General features: G+C 40.8%; 1 long non-coding RNA gene and 1 other non-coding gene across 2 annotated transcripts in view; both read right to left on the bottom strand.

Moving 5' to 3' along the window:
• Positions 1-12,183: 12,183 nt before the first annotated feature.
• Positions 12,184-22,986, bottom strand: part of LOC129525637 (uncharacterized) — a 77,010-nt gene continuing 66,207 nt past the window's right edge. The window contains exon 5 of the long non-coding RNA XR_008670043.2: positions 12,184-18,104. This is a non-coding gene — a long non-coding RNA (uncharacterized lncRNA). The remainder of the gene's footprint in view (positions 18,105-22,986) is intronic.
• LOC115930374 (U1 spliceosomal RNA) lies at positions 14,147-14,311 on the bottom strand. Its single transcript, XR_004067006.1, has one exon. It is a non-coding gene; the product is annotated as a U1 spliceosomal RNA (small nuclear RNA).

Genomic DNA, 22,986 nt, shown 5'->3' with positions numbered 1-22,986 from the left:
GAGCCTCGCCCTGTCGCCCAGGCTGGAGTGCAGTGGCGGGATCACCGCTCACTGCAAGCTCTGCCTCCCGGGTTGACGCCATTCTCCTGCCTCAGCCTCCCGAGTAGCTGGGACTACAGGCGCCCGCCACCACGCCCGGCTAATTTTTTGTATTTTTAGTAGAGACGGGGTTTCACCGTGTTAGCCAGCATGGTCTCGATCTCCTGACCTCGTGATCCGCCCGCCTCGGCCTCCCAAAGTGCTGGGATTACAGGCCTAAGCCACCGCGCCGGTCTTTTTAACCCTTTCTTACCCCCAAAATCCCCTTCAGAGAAGATTCTCTTCCAACAGGATCCCCTATAGCAATGGAGATGCTCAGGGAATGTTTCACATAAAACAAATAAAATTCAATCAGATTACTTATTCAAGTAAGTCTGAGGTAATCTCAGGAAAATTTACTCCATTGCCTGAAATGTTGGATAACTGTATATAGGGCAATGCTGAAAAGACATCTAAGGAGGAGTGTGAAACAACTGGAATATTTTTCATTCAAAAAAACTACTTGAAACTTTCTATGTATAAAGCATTTAACTTGAAAAAAAATTATTCTAAACAGATAAAGTTCAATATTACCAAGAACCCAAGAGACAGACAAGCATAGCTCTTAAGGATCCTTGGCATTCCTATTAATTTTCTGTCTTATTTATAAAAATAGTCTCCTAACAATTCATTTATTCTTGGTTTTAAAGGTGTTTCATTTTCTCACAATGATATGCTGTGAAGTTGTATGGAAAAGACAATTATTAAAATATTAAAGTGTGATGGCTCACGCCTGTAATCCCAGCACTCTGGGAGGCCGAGGTGGGTGGATCATGAGGTCGGGAGTTCAAGATCAGCCTGGCCAAGATGGTGAAACCTGTCTCTACTAAAAATACAAAAAAAAATTAGCCAGGTGTGGTGGTGGGCACCTATAATCCCAGCTACTCGGGAGGCTAAGGCAGAGAATTGCTTAAACCCAGGAGGCAGAGGATACAGTGAGCCGAGATCGCACCACTGCACTCCAGCCTGGGCAAAAGAGCGAAACCCTGTCTCAAAAACAAATAATAATAACAATATTAAAGCAAGTAACTAGTATACTTTGAACTTAGGCATAGGCGAAGACAAGATCTATATGGAAAATAACATATGCTTTACTGTTCTTTTGTTCAAAGTTGGTATCAATTCTGTTATTTCCTCTACGTATGAATGTGAATGACTAATGAGTAAGCCACCCTATACATCACTCGTGGCCTGTATATTGAATTAAAGCTGTTTCATGATAAAAGGGCCGTTTCAGTTAATATTGGTGCTGTATCTTTGTATCTTTTCCATTTATGTGTCCCAGGAAGTGTGAATGCAGTTGCCTGAAACTCACATGCTGCTTCTGATCTCTGAGAGTATCTTGAGGTTATTTTGTGTGACTCCACCAATATTGCAAAAGTCCTAATAATAGGGCTCCAAAATCACATCCACAAGAATGCAGGAAACCAGTGAGTTTACAAGTCAATGACAACAGACAACTTGGAGAAAATTAGTTCATATAAAACATGTCATTCTTCATATTGTTCCAGATTGAAACAATGTGAAAGAGAACAGGATGACTCACCTGTAAATGGTAAAAATAAAAATATATATGGCCAATAAATTAGTAGTCAAAGAAAAATTTAAACAACAATGAAGTACTATATATAATTCACCAGTCTAGCATTGTTGATAATTTAATTATTGAGAGCATGAGGGAACAGACTACTCACATAAGCAGCTGGTAGGAAAATAGAGTGATCCAACATTAGATAGAGATGTAGAAATAGAACTAGACATACATATAGATATATATTCTTAAAGATATACAAATATTCATACCATTTCACTCAGCAATCACATTTCTAGGATGAACACAGAATTATTCATAAGGTTGTTTATCTTAGTTACAGACAAAAAACATAAACATCTACTTACACTGAATTGATAAAATGAAAATAAATTTTTGTCTCTCAATATAATGGAATTTCATGAAGTCAAGAAAAGTTATGTTTCATTAACAGAAGAATATGGGTTGAGAAAATGCCTTTGATATACTGTTCAGTGAAAAGAAAAGGTAGGTGATAAGTTCAATCAAGTCAATATTTGTGAATACGCATATTTAGCAAGTATACGGTAACTAACATAGAAAAAGACACTGAAGAAAATATAATAATAATAGTTTTCTTTGGAATAGAAATTACTGATTTTTTCATCATATGCTTTTCTATATTTTCTAAATTTTCAGTTGTGAATACACATTCTTTTTACCAGAAAAATAGTTTTACTTAAAATAAACACAATGCAAGATGAGACATTTGAGAATAAAGTAGAACTTACGTTTTAAGAAGACCAAAGGCCACAGTACTTTCAGGCACCTCAGTTAAACAGGGATTAGTACTTGGGCAATTCATCTGGCTCTTAATTTCCTGGACATGGAGCCAAAAATGGAGTAACAATTTCCATTTTCTATCTACAGAAAACATACTGAGTTACATACATATTTTTTTCCAAGAACTATAGTCAAACAAGAATTTACTATTTGCATCCTTATATAAATAAGACTTCATGAAATATATTGAGCTATCACTTCAACAGCGGTCTTAAAAATTGGTCAGTTTCAGCTGGGCATGGTGGCTCACACCTGTAATCCTAGCACTGTGGGAGTCCGAGGTGGGAGGATTGCTTGGCCCCAAGGAGTTGGAGACCAGCCTAGGCAACATGGCAAAATCCCGTTTCTAGAGAAACATACGAAATTAGCTGGGTGGCATGCACCTGTGGTCCCAGCTATTTGGTGGGAGGATGGGTTGAGCCCAGGAGGTTGAGATTGATCACACCACTGCACTCCAGCCTGGGCAACAGAGCGAGACACTGTCTTAAAATAAAAAAAAGTCAATTTCTTTTGGCATCTTTTAGGCATCGACCCTGTAATAAATCATATTCCACTACATGAAATTAAGTATAAATACAATTTGGTGTGAGATCACTGTACTATACGGCAATAGATGGGTCCTTGTAACATGTATTCAGGTAACAAGTATTTTTAATAAAATCATAATTATCTAATACTGCTCTATTCTGAAAGAATCATTTTGGTTGTAACAAAGGCTTAGTTAGAAGTAGAATGTTCCCTTTTACTCAAAGGGAATGTTTTAATATCTGAATATCTTAGATTAAAACAAGCACTTCCATTATTTCCCAAAGGAATTACAATGGGTTATCCATGCGTATTTTTGTGTGCTACACATTGGCATTTACAACATGCTTTGATTCACATCAAAACCCATTTGCTTTAAATTTGAAAAAGACCTTATAGAAAGCGTACAGCTGCATTCTTATAAATAGCATAAAAATTCCCTAGAAGGATTAAGTTGATCATGTCAACTTTTCCTACCCATACATACAACAACCATTTCATCAATCGCACAAAGTCAAAACAAAACCAGGGAATGGGTCTTTCTCTTAACCAGTCTAGATATGCCAACCTTTCCTTTGCCTAAATGCTAGTATACAATGTAGTGAACACTCACTTGGCCTTGCTTCCAATCCATGGACAAGTAATTCTCTCATCTATATTCTCCCACTATGATACCCTTTTAGTATGTTTAGGAAGAACCTTGCTGATACCTATGATACCTGTCTCAGAAAAGATATGAGCATACCCCAGACATCCCTGTTCACACTGAGGTTAATTTTTTTCAGATAAGGTCCCACTCTGTTGCCCAGGCTGGAGTGCAGTAGCATGATCACCCCTCAGGCTGAGAAAATCCTCCCACCTCAGCCTCCCAAGTAGCTGAGACCACAGTCACGTGCCACCATGCCCAGCTAACTTTTGAAATTTTTTTTTTGTAGAAATGAGGTCTCAGGGTGGAGGAGCCAAGATGGCCAAATAGGAACAGCTCCGGTCTACAGCTCCCAGCGTGAGCGACACAGAAGACGGGTGATTTCTGCATTTCCATCTGAGGTACCAGGTTCATCTCACTAGGGAGTGCCAGACAGTGGGAGCAGGTCAGTGGGTGCAGCGCACCATGCGCGAGCCAAAGCAGGGTGAGGCACTGCCTCACTCAGGAAGCGCAAGGGGTCAGGGAGTTCCCTTTCCTAGTCAAAGAAAGGGGTGACAGATGGCACCTGGAAAATCGGGTCACTCCCACCCCAATACTGCGCTTTTCCAATGGGCTTAAAAAACGGCACACCAGGAGATTATATCCTGCACCTGGCTCAGAGGGTCCTACGCCCACGGAGTCTCACTGATTGCTAGCACAGCAGCCTGAGATCAAACCGCAAGGCCGCAGCGAGGCTGGGGGAGGGGCGCCCGCCATTGCCCAGGCTTGCTTAGGTAAACAAAGCAGCCAGGAAGCTCGAACTGGGTGGAGCCCACCACATCTCAAGGAGGCCTGCCTGCCTCTGTAGGCTCCACCTCTGGGGGCAGGGCACAGACAAACAAAAAGACAGCAGTAACCTCTGCAGACTTAAATGTCCCCATCTGACAGCTTTGAAGAGAGCAGTGGTTCTCCCAGCATGCAGCTGGAGATCTGAGAACGGGCAGACTGCCTCCACAAGTGGGTCCCTGACCCCTGACCCCTGAGCAGCCTAACTGGGAGGTACCCCCCAGTAGGGGCACACTGACACTTCACACGGCCGGGTACTCCTCTGAGACAAAACTTCCAGAGGAATGATCAGACAGCAACATTCACGGTTCACGAAAAACTGCTGTTCTGCAAACACCGCTGCTGATACCCAGGCAAACAGGGTCTGGAGTGGACCTCTAGCAAACTCCAACAGACCTGCAGCTGAGGGTCCTGTCTGTTAGGAGGAAAACTAACAAACAGAAAGGACATCCACACCAAAAACCCATCTGTACATCACCATCATCAAAGACCAAAAGTAGATAAAACCACAAAGATGGGGAAAAAACAGAGCAGAAAAACTGGAAACTGAAAAGCAGAGCACCTCTCCTCCTCCAAAGGAACACAGTTCCTCACCAACAATGGAACAAAGCTCGATGGAGAATGACTTTGACGAGCTGAGAGAAGAAGGCTTCAGACGATCAAACTACGAGCTACAGGAGGAAATTCAAAACAAAGGCAAAGAAGTTAAAAACTTTGAAAAAAAATTAGACGAATGTATAACTAGAATAACCAATACAGAGAAGCGCTTAAAGGAGCTGATGGAGCTGAAAGCCAAGGCTCGAGAACTATGTGAAGAATGCAGAAGCCGATGCGATCAACTGGAAGAAAGGGTATCAGCGATGGAAGATGAAATGAATAAAATGAAGTGAGAAGGGAAGTTTAGAGAAAAAAGAATAAAGAGAAATAAACAAAGCCTCCAAGAAATATGGGACTATGTGAAAAGACCAAATCTACGTCTGATTGGTGTACCTGAAAGTGACGGGGAGAATGGAACCAAGTTGGAAAACACTCTGCAGGATATTATCCAGGAGAACTTCCCCAATCTAGCAAGGCAGGCCAACATTCAGATTCAGGAAATACAGAGAACGCCACAAAGATACTCCTCGAGAAGAGCAACTCCAAGACACATAATTGTCAGATTCACCAAAGTTGAAATGAAGGAAAAAATGTTAAGGGCAGCCAGAGAGAAAGGTCAGGTTATCCACAAAGGGAAGCCCATCAGACTAACAGCGGATCTCTCAGCAGAAACTCTACAAGCCAGAAGAGAGTGGGGGTCAATATTCAACATTCTTAAAGAAAATAATTTTCAACCCAGAATTTCATATCCAGCCAAACTAAGCTTCATAAGTGAAGGAGAAATAAAATACTTTACAGACAAGCAAATGCTGAGAGATTTTGTCACCACCAGGCCTGCCCTAAAACAGCTCCTGAAGGAAGCACTAAACATGGAAAGGAACAACCGGTACCAGCCACTGCAAAATCATGCCAAAATGTAAAGACTGTCAAGACTAGGAATAAACTGCATCAACTAACGAGCAAAATAACCAGCTAACATCATAATGACAGGATCAAATTCACACATAACAATATTAACTTTAAATGTAAATGGACTAAATTCTCCAATTAAAAGACACAGACTGGCAAGTTGGATAAAGAGTCAAGACCCATCAGTGTGCTGTATTCAGGAAACCCATCTCATGTGCAGAGACACACATAGGCTCAAAATAAAGGGATGGAGGAAGATCTACCAAGCAAATGGAAAACAAAAAAAGGCAGGGGTTGCAATCCTAGCCTCTGATAAAACAGACTTTAAACCAACAAAGATCAAAAGAGACAAAGAAGGCCATTACATAATGGTAAAGGGATCAATTCAACAAGAAGAGCTAACTATCTTAAATATATATGCACCCAATACATGAGCACCCAGATTCATAAAGCAAGTCCTGAGTGACCTGCAAAGAGACTTAGACTCCCACACATTAATAATGGGAGACTTTAACACCCCACTGTCAACATTAGACAGATCAACGAGACAGAAAGTCAACAAGAATATCCAGGAATTGAACTTAGCTCCGCACCAAGCAGACCTAATAGACATCTACAGAACTCTCCACCCCAAATCAACAGAATATACATTTTTTTCAGCACCACACCACACCTATTCCAAAATTGACCACACAGTTGGAAGTAAAGCTCTCCTCAGCAAATGTAAAAGAACAGAAATTATAACAAACTATCTCTCAGACCACAGTGCAATCAAACTAGAACTCAGGATTAAGAAACTCACTCAAAACTGCTCAACTACATGGAAACTGAACAACCTGCTCCTGAATGACTACTGGGTACATAATGAAATGAAGGCAGAAATAAAGACGTTCTTTGAAACCAACGAGAACAAAGACACAACATACCAGAATCTCTGGGACACATTCAAAGAAGTGTGTAGATGGAAATTTATAGTACTAAACGCCCACAAGAGAAAGCAGGAAAGATCCAAAATTGACACCCTAACATCACAATTAAAAGAACTAGAAAAGCAAGAGCAAACACATTCAAAAGCTAGCAGAAGGCAAGAAATAACTAAAATCAGAGCAGAACTGAAGGAAATAGACACAAAAAACCCTTCAAAAAATCAATGAATCCAGGAGCTGGTTTTTTGAAAGGATCAACAAAATTGATAGACCGCTAGCAAGACTAATAAAGAAAAAAAGAAGAATCAAATAGACGCAAAAAAAATGATAAAGGGGATATCACCACCAATCCCACAGAAATACAAACTACCATCAGAGATTACTACAAACACCTCTACGCAAATAAACTAGAAAATCTAGAAGAAATGGATACATTCCTCGACACATACACTCTCCCAAGACTAAACCAGGAAGAAGTTGAATCTCTGAATAGACCAATAACAGGAGCTGAAATTGTGGCAATAATCAATAGCTTACCAACCAAAAAGAGTCCAGGACCAGATGGATTCACAGCTGAATTCTACCAGAGGTACAAGGAAGAACTGGTACCATTCCTTCTGAAACTATTCCAATCAATAGAAAAAGAGGGAATCCTCCCTAACTCTTTTTATGAGGCCAGCATCATTCTGATACCAAAGCCAGGCAGAGACACAACAAAAAAAGAGAATTTTACACCAATATCCTTGATGAACATTGATGCAAAAATCCTCAATAAAATACTGGCAAACCGAATCCAGCAACACATCAAAAAGCTTATCCACCATGATCAAGTGGGCTTCATCCCTGGGATGCAAGGCTGGTTCAATATATGCAAATCAATAAATGTAATCCAGCATATAAACAGAGCCAAAGACAAAAACCACATGACTATCTCAATAGATGCAGAAAAGGCCTTTGACAAAATTCAACAACACTTCATGCTAAAAACTCTCAATAAATTGGGTATTGATGGGACATATCTCAAAATAATAAGAGCTATCTATGACAAACCCACAGCCAATATCATACTGAATGGGCAAAAACTGGAAGCATTCCCTTTGAAAACTGGCACAAGACACGGATGCCCTCTCTCACCACTCCTATTCAACATAGTGTTGGAAGTTCTGGCCAGGGCAATTAGGCAGGAGAAGGAAATAAAGGGTATTCAATTAGGAAAAGAGGAAGTCAAACTGTCCCTGTTTGCAGATGACATGATTGTATATCTAGAAAACCCCACTGTCTCAGCCCAAAATCTCCTTAAGCTGATAAGCAACTTCAGCAAAGTCTCAGGATACAAAATCAATGTACAAAAATCACAAGCATTCTTATACACCAACAACAGACAAACAGAGATCCAAATCATGAGTGAACTCCCATTCGCAATTGCTTCAAAGAGAATAAAATACCTAGGAATCCAACTTACAAGGGATGTGAAGGACCTCTTCAAGGAGAACTACAAACCACTGCTCAAGGAAATAAAAGAGGATACAAACAAATGGAAGAATATTCCATGATCATGGGTAGGAAGAATCAATATCGTGAAAATGGCCATACTGCCCAAGGTAATTTATAGATTCAATGCCATCCCCATCAAGCTACCAATGACTTTCTTCACAGAATTGGAAAAAACTAAAGTTCATATGGAACCAAAAAAGAGCCCGCATCGCCAAGTCAATCCTAAGCCAAAAGAACAAAGCTGGAGGCATCACACTACCTGACTTCAAACTAGACTACAAGGCTACAGTAACCAAAACAGCATGGTACTGGTACCAAAACAGAGATATAGACCAATGGAACAGAACAGAGCCCTCAGAAATAACACTGCATATCTACAACTATCTGATCTTTGACAAACCTGAGAAAACCAAGCAATTGGGAAAGGATTCCCTATTTAATAAATGGTGCTGGGAAAACTGGCTAGCCACATGTAGAAAGCTGAAACTGGATCCCTTCCTTACACCTTATACAAAAATCAATTCAAGAGGGATTAAAGACTTAAACGTTAGACCTAAAACCATAAAAACCCTAGAAGAAACCTAGGCAATACCATTCAGGACATAGGCATGGGCAAGGACTTCATGTCTAAAACACCAAAAGCAATGGCAACAAAAGACAAAATTGACAAATGGGATCTCATTAAACTAAAGAGCTTCTGCACAGCAAAAGAAACTACCATCAGAGTGAACAGGCAACCCACAAAATGGGAGAAAATTTTTGCAACCTACTCATCTGACAAAGGGCTAATATCCAGAATCTACAATGAACTCAAACAAATTTACAAGAAAAAAACAAACAACCCCATCAAAAAGTGGGCAAAGAACATGAACAGACACTTCTCAAAAGAAGACATTTATGCAGCCAAAAAACACACGAAAAAATGCTCACCATCACTGGCCATCAGAGATATGCAAATCAAAACCACAATGAGATATCATCTCACACCAGTTAGAATGGCGATCATTAAAAAGTCAGGAAACAACAGGTGCTGGAGAGGATGTGGAGAAATAGGAACACTTTTACACTGTTGGTGGGACTGTCAACTAGTTCAACCATTGTGGAAGTCAGTGTGGCGATTCCTCAGGGATCTAGAACTAGAAATACCATTTGACCCAACCATCCCATTACTGGGTATATACCCAAAGGACTATAAATCATGCTGCTATAAAGACACATGCACACGTATGTTTATTGCGGCACTATTCGCAATAGCAAAGACTTGGAACCAACCCAAATGTCCAACAATGATAGACTGGATTAAGAAAATGTGGCACATATACACCATGGAATACTATGCAGCCATAAAAAATGATGAGTTCATGTCCTTTGTAGGGACATGGATGAAATTGGAAATCATCATTCTCAGTAAACTATCACAAGAACAAAAAACCAAACACCGCATATTCTCACTCATAGGTGGGAATTGAACAATGAGATCACATGGAGACAGGAAGGGGAACATCACAATCTGGGGACTGTTGTGGGGTGGGAGGAGGGGGGAGGGATAGCATTGGGAGATATACCTAACGCTAGATGACGAGTTAGTGGGTGCAGTGCACCAGCATGGCACATATATACGTATGTAACTAACCTGCACATTGTGCACATGTACCCTAAAACTTAAAGTATAATAATAATAAAAAAAAAGAGGAAAAAAAAAAAAAGAAACGAGGTCTCACTATGTTGCCCAGGCTGGTCTTGAACTCCTGGGCTCAAGCAATCTGCCCACCCAGGCCTCCCAAAGTGCTGGGATTACAGGCATGAGCCACCACACCTGGCGGATACTCCTATTTTATTCAGCAAATGTTTCAATCTCTCGCCATGTGCCAGCACTAAACCCTATATAAAACAAACTAGAAATATGAGGCAATATGTAGAATAAAGTGTTATAATTGCTACAATAGCATTAAGTACATGGTTCAACTAAGAGCAAAGGAGAAAACTGTCAAATTTATGAAATACAGGTAGCAAGTTTACTATTATAAAATATGTATTCATATTTATCCTTCAATGACTTTGAAAGTGTTTTTCATTTTAATATATTATGATTGAAGGATCAAGTGAATAGTCCAACCATTTTTCCAGCCTTGATTCTCCTTTTACTCTCAGTATGTCCTGATATAACATAAAATACAGAACAGACATTCTTATTATGGTGTTTTATTATGTTTAACTAACATGAAATAGCATTAATTAAATTACTGGTATACAAAGCTATCATACCCTCCCTTTATGCCACATAACTATCACTTTGGGGGGTCTTGGGATATTTGTCATGTTTGTGCAATCCAGCATCTTTTAAACACTCTTCTTATGTTGCAACATTTTTGCACATTCTCATTCCTGTCCCTTCATTGAAGAAACCAGAACCCCAGTCTTATTTGCAGCTGTATGAAAGTATGTAATGCACCCACACCCAGGACTTCAGTCTGGAAGTTAGTGACATTACGAAGCACATGTACTCTCTTTCACAGCAACAGAAGTATCTGGGTTTTCAAGATCAGCAGCCCCAGAATTTTGCACTCCAGGTCTCAGTACTATCAGTGGAATTTGCAGTGTCTAGGATAAAATGCAATGTCTGTGCTAGGTGGCAGCAGCATTGGTGTCTTTGCTGGAGTAGCCACCAAGGTCTGGTTTGGGCACCATTTCTGGCTTTGCAGTGGCTGAGCCAGATACCCTAAATCTGTTGGCAATTCTTTAATGCCAAAGATGTGTATATTTTTAAATTTGATTTATTTTCTTTTTTATAATATTTTTTAAACTTTCTTTTTAGGTTCCGGGGTGCATGTTCAGGTTTGTTATACAAGTAAATTCATGTTACAAGGGTTTTGTTGTACAGATTATTTCATCACCCAGGTAATAAGCCTAGTACCCAAGAGTCATTTTTTCTGCTCCTCTCCCTCCTCTCATCCTCCCCAGTCAAGTAGGCCCCAGTGTCTGCTGTTCTCTTCTCTGTGTTCATGTGTTCTCATCATTTAGCTCCCACTTATAAGTGAGAACATATGATATTTGGTTTTCTGTTCCTGCATTAGTTTGCTAAGGATAATAGCGTCCAGCTCCATCCAGCTTCCCACAAAAGACATGAATTTGTTCTGTTTTATGGCTGCATAGTATTCCATGGTGTATATGTACCACATTTTCTGTATCCAATCTGTCACCAATGGGCATTTAAGTTGATTCTATGTCTTTGCTATTGTGAACAGTGCTAAAATGAACATTCACATGCATGTATCTTTGTGATAGAAGGATTTATATTCCTTTGAGTATATACCCAGTAATGGTGATGGCAGTGGTGGGCTGTCTGGAGTGGCAGCTGCCATTACAACAGCTGCAGCAGGGAAGCATGGTCAGGGCTGCGTGTTCCACGTAGCCATCGGGAGCCAGAGAAAAGAGGGAGCCTGGCCCCTTCTGAGTTGGGGTGGGTGCTCCCCAGGTACACTGCAGCCACCCAAGCCGCAGCTGTAGACCCTGACTTCCCTGTGCTCTCAGGGCCCAGGAGCAGGCAGGAGGCCTACCCTTCTGGACTCAGCTGCAATCACCCAAGTCGTGGCTGCAGATCCAGGCCTCCCACTCCACGGAGCAGGCAGAAGCCCTGCCCTCCCAGGTGTATCTGCAGCTACCTAAGCTGTGGCTGTAGACCTGGGCCTCCCTGTGCTCTTGGCGGGGACAGAAGCAGGCAGGAGCCTCACACTTCCAAGTGCAGCTGCAGCTACCCAAGTTGTGGCTGCAAACCCAGGCCTCCCACACCATGAGGCAGACAGGAGCCCTGCACCCCCCCCCCCCCCCAGGCATGGCTGCAGCCACCCAAACAGCAGCTGTGAACCCAGGCCTCCCTGTGCTTTTGGGGCCCAGGAAGACCCACCCTGCCCTCACAGGCTCAGAAGTGCCTTCTCCCACTACCTGGCTTCTCCTGCTGTTGGCACCCACTCTGATCTTGGAGCGAAGTCAGGGCTGAGCCCAGGCAATGTCACAGCCCAGCAAGATGTGCACATGCTCAGGGCAGTTCTGACTCACCAGCTCCCTGCTGTCTTGTCCCTCTCCAGACTTTGGGCACTGACAAGCATAGGAGGGAAGCCGAGGTAGGGGCTGAGGGCAGCTCAGCACTGGCCTGTAGGCGCCCCTTGGCTCGAAGATCCTGAAAAGCAGTGGGAGGCAGACAGGCTCCTGGGCAGAAGGAGGTGGGTTCCCAGTGAGGCTCCACCTTCAGGCCATGGGTGGGCCTGAAGACCCAGTCTTGCAGACCAGAGTAGAAACTTTTGGTGCCTTTTCCAGGTCTGCCCATGCCCACCCATGGACCAATCAGTACTCACTTCTTCCCCTTTGAGGCCCATAAAAGCCCTGGGCTCAGCCAGAGGTGAGCAGATGTTGGGACAACCAGCTGCAGAGAGGAGCTACCCACTCCAGGGCCTCCTCTCTGCTGAGAGCCGCAGATGTCAGGACAACCTGCCTGCAGAAAGGAGCAACCCACTCCAGGGCCTCCTCTCTATTGAGAGCTTCAGAGACAATGGGACAACCTGCCTGCTGAGATGAGCTTCCCACTACAAGGTCTACCCTCTGCTAGGAGCTAAACACTCACTGGGCCACCCTGGCTGTGGAAAGGAGCTACTCACTGCTGCTCTCCTCTGAGCTGTTCTATTGCTAAACAAAGCTCCTCTTCTTGTTCACCCTCCACTTATCTGTGTACCTCATTCTTCCTGGTCACAGGACAAGAACTCAGGACCTCTCAAATAGCGGGAATAAAAGAGCTGTAACACAAACAAAGCTGAAACATGCCCCTTGCTTACCATGTCATGGGTGAAGAGAAGGACAGAAGAGCTGCGGCCCTTCAGGGAGCCCAGACCTGGGAGTTCCCTGAGCCAGGGCTGTGACTCCCTCTTTGGGGCCCTGTGGTTCCTGGCATCTCCAAGCTTCTGGGTGCCACCATGTTTCCAGTGCCAGCGGTGGAAGTTGCTTGCAGTACACCTGGTCCAGTCACAGCCTCGCAGAGAGCTGGAGCTGCCCATGCCAGCACCTGGAGTTGCCCACCCCACTGCAGTAGCTGCTGTCTGACTGCACAGTGCCCAAAACCCATGCTCACTCACAAACCCCTCACTGCTCCATGCCTGGCTTACCCTTGGCAGGGATGGGATCCAGGCCAGCAGCATGAGCCAAGCACAGCTCGCCAGGCTGAGTGGGCAGAACAAGCCCAGTGGGCTCAAGCAAAACTCAGGCAAAGGCACCACCAGCCACAGAGGTTTCTGGCCAGAAAAGCAGCACCCTAAAGATCCCATGACAATGGGATTGCTGGGTCAAATGGTAGTTCCATTTTTAGCTCTTTGAGGAATCACCATACTGCTTTCCACAATGGCTGAACTAATTTACACTCCCACCAACAGTGTGTAAGTGTTCCTTTTTCTCCACATCCATTTTTTTTATTTTTTATTAATAGCCATTCTGACTGGCATGAGATGGTATCTCACGGTGGTTTTGATTTGCATTTCTCTAATGATCAGTGATGTGGAGCTTTTTCTCATATGGTCGTTGGCCACATGTATGTCTTCTTTTGAAAAGTGTCTGTTCATGTCCTTTGCCCACTTTTTAATGGGGTTGTTTTTCTCTTGTAAATTTAAGTTTCTTACAGATGCTGGATATTAGACCTTTGTTCAAAGCATAGTTTGCAAATATTTTCTCCCATTCTGTAGGTTGTCTGTTCACTCTGTTGATAGTTTCTTTCATTTTAATTTAATTATAAAAAATTATTTAACAATATACACAGGGAAAGCGCAAACACAGTCCCCCCACTACCACAAATTACGCAGTCAAGTTTCTTGCATTTGGTAAAATCACAGGGGCCAGTATACCCAGAGTGCAATAGGTGAGACTTACTCTGGGAAAACCACCTTTGTGATCACAGTATCTCCCGTGCTAGGTAAGTAAAGTAGTTTCCTTTGCTGTAACAGAAGCTCTTAAGTTTGATTAGATCCCATTTTTCAATTTTCGCTTTTCTTACAATTGCTTTTGGCATTTTTGTTATGAAATCTTTGCCCGTTCCTATGTCCAGGATGGTATTGCCTAGGTTGTCTCCCAGGGTTTTTACAGTTTTAGGTTTTACATTTAAGTCTTTAACCCTCTTGAGTTGATTTTGTATACAGTGTAAGGAAGGGGTCCAGCTTCAATCTTCTGCATATGGCTAGCCAGTTATCCCAGCACTATTTATTGACTGGGGAGTCTTTTCCCCACTGCTTGTTTTTGTCAGCTTTGTTGAAAATCAAATGGTCGTAGGTGTGCAGCCTTATTTCTGGGCTCTCTATTCTGTTCCACTGGTCTATGTGCCTGTTTTTGTACCAGTAGCATGCTATTTCGGTTGCTGCATAGCTGAGCTAAGGTGGATTTATTGTTGGAAGCACTGACACACTTCCAATGGCTACAGACTATGGAAGGTGACTCCCCCTCAAGGATATCTGACTCCAAACCCTCCTAATGATCACAGAGCAATACCCTTGGAGTACTCCACTTTCTACCCTTCAGGAATAGACAATGCATGAGTAGTTCCTAGTTCTCTTAGCAGTTTGCCTTCCTACTTCTCCAACTGTGAAACACTTAGCTCCATAAGCACTGAGTCAGCTTTGGAAAAAGAGACTACCTTTCTTTGCTTCTGGATATGTACACCCTTTCATTTCCCTCCCTTTAAATCTAAGCATACCATACTATTAATTATATAAAGTACTGTTTCTCTCTACTATTTTTCCTCTACCCTCTAAACCAGTTCTCTCTGCAGTATAAGGCATTTTTCAGTTCAACAGTCTCTGTTTTGATAGCCATGGTCTAAAATATTCTCAGAGTTTTAAAAGTCTTAGATATTTAAGCTTTCTCTTTTATTACTTAATAGACCTGATAATTTCATTTAGAGAGGAATTCCCACAGGGAAATTTTATTACATTTCCCCTAATAGATTTATCCTGTTGAAGTGTTTGTTCAGGTGTTCTACCCATTATTATAATAGATTCTACAAGTCTATTTTATATCTATTTGGTTTTCTGTAGAACACTAGCTTTAATGGTTTACTTTTTGCATGGTATATAAAATTTTTTTTAACAGTTTAACATTTTCATTTGCAAACAGAAGTCTCCACAGGTTGTCACTTTTTTATTTTTTTTTTTATTATTTTTTTTTGAGATGGAGTCTCACTCTGCTGCCCAGGCTGGAGTGCAGTGGCATGATCTCTGCTCAACTACAACCTGCGTTCTCTGGGTTCAAACAATTCTCATGTCTTGGCCTCCTGAGTAGCTGGGATTATAGGCATGCACCACCACACCTGGCTATTTTTTGTATTTTTAATAGAAATGGGGTTTCACCATGTTGGCCAGGCTGGTTTCAAACTCCTGACCTCAAGTGATCCACCTGCCTCAACCTCCCAAAGTGCTAGGATTACACGTGTGAGCACCACACCTGGCCAGTTGTCACTTTTTATAAGCATAAGTATGCATGTGCAGAAGCATACATATATACTCATTTTTGCTCTGAACTCTTGGAATTTATAATTCATCAAGACAAGACTAAAATTTGCTTTTCACACAACACATGAAAGGAGACATCACTGATCTGAGTGTAGTATAAAGAAAATGGAGGCAGGGGTTATATTAAATAATAAAACAAATTATTCTCAAGTCCTTGAACAGCCTTCATTCATATAAAAAATACTACGTCAGCTCAGGCCAGTGGCATCTCATACCACATGGAGACTACGTGTGGGATTGTAAGAACTCATTTTGATACTCTGTATTAGGTATTATAATCTACCCACCACTTCATGGATATTTGGTCCAAAATTCTTGTGGACTGACAAACCTAATTACTTCTGCTTTTTTGTTTGATGTTGCTATACATTGAAATTGAGAGAATACAATCTAGGAAAAAAACCAAGTGACACAGAAATTAAGCAGAATAGTAATGAAAGGATACACTCCTTCATTGGCCATAGGCACTCCCTTTCTTAAATGAAATCTAAAAGTTGGATTTTAGAATGGAGGTAGAGATGACAAGTATTAAGAAGCATTAATCAAAGGGCACACAGACGATCTTGGCGCTAACTCTTTATGTTTCTGGTGTGAATCATAGGACAGTGTAATTTTCACTGTACATGGTGGAAAGGTAGGTGGGAAGGAATATTTTTCATCATCTACAAAAGTCAAAACTGATATTTGACCTCAGAACTATAAATGAGTAATAGAATTATGACATACCAAGGATTTTTCTAAGAAATTTACAAGTATGTCATTTATTCGTACAACAACACTAAAATATATCTTTATAACCCCATTTTAAAATGAGATATATAGAGGGTAAGTAACTTCCCCAAGGTCACACAGTAACACTGAATTTGGGACTCAAACTTAGAGAGCCTAAGCCCAGAGACTGCTTTATTTGATTTATGGTATTATCTCCCTACTTTTCCTCCTAGGTCCTTAAAGTTGCTTGACATTATATATCATAGACTTCTAAGTGTATGATTGAAGGAGAGGGGAAGAAGAAGAGGGAAGAAAGGGAATGCTTAGAAAAATACCTAGCATAAAGAAATTTTCCTCTTCTGGGCTTGAGTGATGCTATTACCCCAAGTACAAAATTGTGAACCAATTGTACTCAAATATTGGTAAATACAGATCCTGGCAAAATCTGTTTCCAGCCGTTCAAGCTAATTGCTTTTTATTTTCTGGACTGGCTTTTTCAGACATAAGTGATATTTTTAGCTGTGTTTTTCATTTGCATCATCAACTTAGATTGAAAAGGAGGCTATTGCTTTAATAGCCAAATCTCAATAATTCACCGCGTGCTTCAACATAAAGTGTATTTCACCTGCAGTATATACAACTGAGAATTTCTAAATTGTGCTCACAAGGCTCATAAACTTCCCTGTGCCCAAATCAAAAACATGCACATGCACTTGACCCTTGGTAACCTCATGTTCTGCGTGCGTGTTCTCTGCAGTTAATTTCCTGATGACTAGAGTCCATAAAGCGCAACTGTGAAGAAAGCACCTTGGTAAAACAGACTTCCTAAAGTAATGAAAACAGATCACTTCTAGGAGTGGAGTCCCATAGCATCATTAATTCCACAAGCAGGTATTGAGTGCCTACTTTGTAATACAGGTCATGGAAATACTGCACGAATAAACCCAGAGCCTGTCATCAAGGGGCTCACTCTACTTTATAAACTAAACAAGAGAGTCAAATGTCATGATATGGTGATAAATATTATAATCAAGAAACCAAAAGACATTGTGAGTCCAAAGGAGGTATTCAGATGAGAGATACAGGGAGTATATGAATCATATCTTGGGGTTAGATAGGGAAAGGCTTTCAAAATAAATGGCACTTAAACCAGATTTCAAAGAGTAAGAAGAATTTAGCTAGAGTGAAGGGAACTCGAAGCTCAGAGAACATAATCAACAATAAATAGCCCTTAGAAAACTATGTCAAAACAGTAAACTACAGGTAGATTGGCGTATGAAATGATAATGTGCTCATGGAGGTGTGGGGAATGATAGAAGTGGAAAGACACACCAAAGCACAAAATATTTTCAACATACCAGAATTAGTCCCTTCTCACATTGCTGATAAAAATATACCCAAGACTGGGTAATTTATAGAGAAAAAGAGGTTGAATGGACTCACAGTTTCACATGGCTGAGGAGGCCTCACAATCATGGCAGAAGGTGAAAGGCATGTCTGACCTGGCAGCAGAAAAAAGAGAAGAAAAGAACAAAGTGAAAGGGGTTTGCCCTTATAAAACCATCAGATGTCATCGGACTTATTCACTACCACGAGAACAGTATGAGGGAAACCACCCCCATCATTCAATTATTTCCCACCAGCTCCCTCCCACAACACGTGAGAATTATGGGATCTATAATTCAAGGTGAGATTTGGGTGGGGACACAGCCAAAACATGTCAATACCCAAAGCCATTTGCCCTAATAAATAGAGGTTGTGAATTGTTCACTGATATTCTCTGATGGTTGCATATCCCTTCAGTCAAATAAGTATATACCAAAGAGCATAAGTAGAAAATCATGGCACAAGTTTTGATTAAACATGGTAGACTGAACAAACAGAAAATTGAATAAATGAAACCCTAATATTATAAATGGACCAAAAGAGATTAATAAAAACATAGTGATCCACAGGACAATAAGAACACAATGGATATAACAGCAAATGAGAAATGTTTACAAAGTTTTAGAAGATAGAAGCAAATGGAGGGATGGTAACTAATTTAATTGGTCTGAGAGAGCTGAGTGCATTCAGAGGAAGAATGAATCTGACCCAAGATATTGCACTTCAGAATCTGAGAAAAGCATAGGGAGTAGAGGCAGAGTGTCTAGGAAAATGGTTATGAGGGCTGGGACAAGTACTACTCCTATCCTTGGAGAAAAATGGGAAGTCTGCCATGGAGAATGTGAACCATAAAGGCTCTGAAAAGGCATGCATGCCACCACTCCCAACTCTGTGCTCACTGAAGGAGCTATTAAAGCGTTCTCTATTGCTAAGCCCTTATGTGACTGCGGAAGCTTTCTCAATATTGCTCTCCAAGTATCTGCTACCAACCAACCAGAGTTGGCACTTGAGATAAAAATGCATTTGACTTCCCTGATGTAAACAAGAAAAGACAATCAAGGACTGGATCCTGAGAAACAGGTTCTCAAACATCTCACAAACCATCAGCTCTGTGTGTGTATGTGTGAGTGAACATAGATGTGAACCCGGGATGAAAGTACTGTAAATTTATTTTAATCCAACCATAAAGTATGTCCACATCCATAGTCTTTGCTAACTTTCCTTCTCATCTGGACATCTATAGGAGCCTCACAACTGCTTTGCCACCCACACTCAGGACCCTCTATCATCCATCCTCCATGTTGCATCCAGAGTAATATTTCCAAAGCAGAGACATGGTTGTATCACCCCTCATCCACCCTCAACCTTGCTATTAAAATCATTTCATTGTTCTTAAAATAGACAACAAGATTTTTCACCTGGTCTACAAGCCTCAGGGTTTATCCCCCGATTCTTCAGCCTATTTTTGTACCATACACCCCATTGTGTACTCCTACCCTCCACCATGAACTTTTGAAGACGCTACATGCCATACTTAAGGCTCTTGTTCTTACTCTTTATCTGTGTAATTCCTATTCATCCTTTAGATCTCAGCTTTAACAATGTATACATGAAAAGCCTTCCATGAATGCCAGAGGCCGTTGTAGCACCATGTCCCTTCCCTGCACAGCACTTCCCAATGTTGTCATTTTACATGTGGCTGAGTGACCCATTGCTTCAATGACTGTCTCTACTGCCAGTCATTAAGCTCCATGAGTTCAGAAAAAAAATTTAAAGTTAGTTTTTGTTTTCCCAATACCTAGCATCATGCATGGCACCATAGGAGATATTCACTGTCTATTTATTTAATTTGGTTGGCTTTGGTGATCTGGATTTTGATAATATATTCTCAGTCCTAGAAAATATGTCTATGGAAAGTATTTACTAAGAGTTTATTTTCATTATGAAATGAATTAATATGGTTAAATAGACAAGAAATAACACTTGGCAAATAGTATGACATATATTTCAACAGCCACTTTAATTTCATCAGAATTATTCCATCATTTCCCAGGAAATTTGCAAAGCATTATTGAATAAATAGTCACATCACTTCCTGAAATTACATCCAGCTGGAAATCCTGCTGACTCCAAAAATAAGAAAACGAGAAATCTTTTCTCCCCTTGAATTGGATTTGCAGGCTGCTTTTCAAAAATATTATAATCCTTATTGCCCTCAGTATTGGTTCAACAGTCATTAAGAATCACATTCTCACTTAGCTAGCTATGTGAAACCCTCTTATTTTCCACCTCTCAGTAGCCCTTCTCTATACTATAATAGGTTTTAAATTAGGACCACAAAACTACTCTGGCAGCTTAAATGAAGCAAAAACATCCATAAAACACTATTTGCTTCATTTCTTCCCTTAATTCCTCTTTAGGTGAAAGATGGGCACTATGGAGAAGTAGCTACTTTTATGAAAATACATTACTGTATTTAGGTAATGAATAACGTACAGTACTGGTCTACTAACACATTGTTGACCCAGCCTAACACAAAAACTATAATGGTATCCCATGAAATGAAAGCACCACATAAACTGTGCAGTCTTTTAAGAGCCAAATCCAAAGAGAAACGAAGCTTAACTGCGGTGCTGTTTTCTTAGTAGCTACAAATGGCAACTCTCAGATATGAGTAGTGCTTCAGGCAAAACTGTGACACACACACATACACACACACACACACACACACACACACACATGCAGACACACTTCCCATATATCACCCAAAGCTCCTTAGCACTTTGTCTTTGCCTTCACATACATCTCCACCCCCACTGCCCTAGGCCTGCTGATTTGCCCTAATTACTTAGACCATATTCAGGTTGCCTTGCAGAAAAAAGAAATAGCCTCAGCCAGAACAAAATATCTGGACTTCTACTTTCTTGGAGTATACTTCAACCTGTGCCCCTCTAGTGAAAACAGCCACTGTTACTTATCAATGAATTGATTTGTGCTGAGATATCAATGACAAGTTCCTAGATTATGGGTTTCTTATACCATATTACATTTGACACTTAGTAGGGGGAACCAGAAATTAGAGAACCTTCAGCTAAATAACCCCTGATGGGAATCTGGGGAGAAGAAAAGTCACTGGAGGAAATCAGCGTAGGAGGGGCTATCCATCTATTCTACCCATGCATATGTATCCACCTTTTCAAACATCCAGTAAGGAGGAAACAACAGGTGGCAGGTAAGAATAAATCCTAATTGCCAGAATTTCATTCAATTCAGTAATTGAATTGATACAGTCCATGGATATGGTCTCTACTTTCAAGTATTTTACAGTATGGGTTGCTCAATTAAATGTCAGTGCTAAAGTCAAAGGCTCTGTGATGTAGATTCCACTAGAATATAAGCTCCATGAAGGTAAGAACCTCTTTTTGGCAACCACAAACTCAGTGTCTTGGCTGGGCGCGGTGGCTCACGCCTGTAATCCCAGCACTTTGGGAGGCCAAGGCAGGTGGATCACCTGAGGTCAGGAGTTCGAGACCAGCCTCAACATGGAGAAACCCCGTCTCTACTAAAAATACAAAATTAGCCAGGCATGGTGGCGCATGCCTGTAATCCCAGCTACTAGGGAGGCTGAGGCAGGAGAACTGCTTGAACCTGGGAGGCGGAGGTTGCGGTGAGCCAAGATTGGGCCATTGCACTCCAGCCTGGGCAACAAGAGCAAAACTCCGTCTCAAAAAACAAAAACAAAAACAAAAAAACTCAGTGTCTTAAACTGAGCTCAATAAATATTTGGTGAATGAATGAATGCTAGTAATATGGTTTTTCAAATAATAAGATCTTTCTTAGCTCATTTTCTCCTTTACAAAATGGAAATGACAACACTCACCTCATAAGACTTTTGTGTGGATTAAATTAGATAATACATGCAGAAGTTCTTAACAAGTCTTTAGGAAATAGGTAAGTGCCCCCTTTTTTTATTAGGTAGACTATACTAATTACTATAAGAACAAAAGATAGAACAAAGGGAGAATACAGTCAACCTTCAGGCATTTATAACAAAGATGGGTTCCTTCGGCACAGAGAGCTTGCAACATATAGATAATCTAAAACCTATATGCAAGTACGTAGAACAGGAAAGAAAAACTGAGAGTGGAACAGTAGACTTAAATCATCTACTTTGAGAGAACTAGAAATCAACTATGCTCTCCCTAAATAGCTAAGCAGAAAGGTGGTAAAAAGTAAAGTTAGTCTTTAACTCTAGAAACCCCACAATAATCTCAACATGGTTATTGGGCACACGCATATTTGAATACACGTGGTATTCAGTCCTTAAAATGGGCATGATAATGTGGCTGAGGATCCAGAACATTCTGTTCTGTCTCCAGCTTTCACGATGCTAACAAGTCATTAATCAATTCTGTGTCCAGGTTATCTTTAAAGGGATTCTTACCAATTAAAGCAGTATTTAAGACCAGTAAATATGGAACATAGAAAATAGAAATTAAATGAAAAATATTTTCCAGGGCTTTGCCTAACTTTGCAATATGTCTTCATTTCCACACATAGCGTAAATATCCCTCTCCAATAAAAATCCAAACAAGAATTCCTTTTTAAGATAATTTAATAGTGACTTATTGAATATCTTATTGTATTCAGCACTGTGTCAGTTTTGACTATGCTTAACAGGGCACCTAATAAAATCACTAAATCATGTTACAATGATGACTATGACAGAGTACCTAATATAATCACTAAATGACACATGACACCATACCTAACATAATCACTAAATTATGTTATTTGAGTCATTATTATATATAATCTAATCCTTTACAAAAAGTCCTACCATCCAAAGTAATATACAAATACTTCAAATTGTTTCTCCAATAGGAGAAAAAAATGTACTGAGTTATTACCTTCCTTCAAACATACCACAAAATAATCAGAGCCATCTACGACAAACCCACAACCAACATCAAATTGAATGGGCAAAAGCTGGAAACA

Source organism: Gorilla gorilla, chromosome 10, assembly GCF_029281585.2.
Source record: "Gorilla gorilla gorilla isolate KB3781 chromosome 10, NHGRI_mGorGor1-v2.1_pri, whole genome shotgun sequence".
NCBI lineage: Eukaryota > Metazoa > Chordata > Mammalia > Primates > Hominidae > Gorilla > Gorilla gorilla.
The sequence above is the reverse complement of the archived record's forward strand: the minus strand, read 5'-3'. Positions and strand labels throughout refer to the sequence as shown.